Source organism: Panthera onca, chromosome B3 (assembly GCF_046562875.1).
Source record: "Panthera onca isolate mPanOnc1 chromosome B3, mPanOnc1 haplotype 2, whole genome shotgun sequence".
Taxonomy (NCBI): Eukaryota; Metazoa; Chordata; class Mammalia; order Carnivora; family Felidae; genus Panthera; species Panthera onca.
In genome coordinates, this window is record NC_138344.1 from 136,754,039 (window position 1) to 136,755,567 (window position 1,529).

Genomic DNA, 1,529 nt, shown 5'->3' on the forward strand with positions numbered 1-1,529 from the left:
TCTCAGGTCGTGATCTCAGGTCTCAGGTTATTATCTCATGGTTCGTGGGATCAGGCCCTGTGCGAGGCTCCTGCTCTCTGGGCCGGTCCTGGGCTCCTCTCTCTCTGCTCCTCCCCCTGCCCATGCTCTCTCTCTTTCAAAATAAACATTTTAAAAAATCTCTTTAAAATAAAAGGGAGAAAATCTAGGACTGCCTCAGTCAGTGATCACAGTTACCCTCAGCAGAATGGGACGACGGACGAACACCACCAGTCCCTGTGGGATATAGTGGGAAGGATACAGGGTCATTTATGCTGCATATGTGTAAAACATTTTCAACTTGATTCTGATAATGAAGAATCATTCAGACATATCCAGATAGGGGAGGACTCTACCTAACAGCTATCCCGTAATCTTCAAAAATGCCAATACCACGCGAGATAAAGGAAGGTTAAGGAATTGTTCCAGACTGAGGAGACCGAGGACACATGACAAGTAAATGCAGCATGAAATACTGGTTTGCATCCTGGGTTCAGGGAAAGTTGCTCGGAAAGACGTTATTGGGGAAATTTGAATATGGAATGCATATCAGATATTATAAAAATGTTAACTTTCCTGGATTTCATAATGGTAACTATTACATAAGAGAACAGGCTTCTTTTTTTTTTTTTTTAAAGTATATTTATTTATTTTGAGAGAGAGAGAGACAGAGACAGAGACAGAGAATGCCAAGCAGGCTCTTTGCTCAGTGTAGAGCCCTATTCCAAGAATTGTGAGATCATGACCGGAGCTGAAATCAAGAGTCAGACGCTCAACCCACTGACTCACCCAGGTTCCCCTAGTTCTTAAAAAATATATACTGAGTGCTCACTTCAGCAGCATAGAGACTAAAATTGGAACGATACAGAGAAGGTTAGCATGGGCCCTGCACAAGGCTGACATGCAAATTCATGAAACGTTCCAGATTTTTAGTATTTCTGTACAGGCATACCTTAGACATATTACGAGTTTTGTTTCAGATGACCACAATAAAGTGAATATTGCAATAAAGTGAGTCAAATGAAAAAGAAAAGAAATATGTACTGAAACATTCAAAAATGAAAGGTCCCGGGGCGCCTGGGTGGCTCAGTAAGTTAAGTGTCCGACTTCGGCTCAGGTCATGATCTCGCGGTTCGTGAGTTCGAGCCCTGCATCGGGCTCTCTGCTGTTGGCACAGAGCCTGCTTCAGATCCTCTGTCTCCCTCTCTCTCCGCCCCTCCCCTGCTCATGTTCACGTGCACTCATGCGTTCTCTCTCTCTGTCTCAAAAACAAACAAACAAAAAGGTAATAAGTCCCAATATCTGCAACTTACGCACAAGTGATTAATCAAAATAATAACAATAGGTGGGAAAATTTTGCAAACCAATGTTCTGCTCTGTACTGTTACCTACTGTATCTCATTGAGTCTGTCATACATGTGTACATACATATCCGCGTGCACAAAACCAGGGACACACTGCCGCATGCTGATTTGGAGGGCTTTCTGTGGATAATTTTGCCTAGAGCGATT

General features: G+C 43.0%; 1 non-coding gene across 1 annotated transcript; it reads left to right on the plus strand.

Annotated features, from left to right (window-relative positions):
- Positions 1 to 842: 842 nt before the first annotated feature.
- Positions 843 to 949, plus strand: LOC132670487 (U6 spliceosomal RNA). The gene has a single exon (XR_009606724.1). It is a non-coding gene; the product is annotated as a U6 spliceosomal RNA (small nuclear RNA).
- Positions 950 to 1,529: the final 580 nt, after the last annotated feature.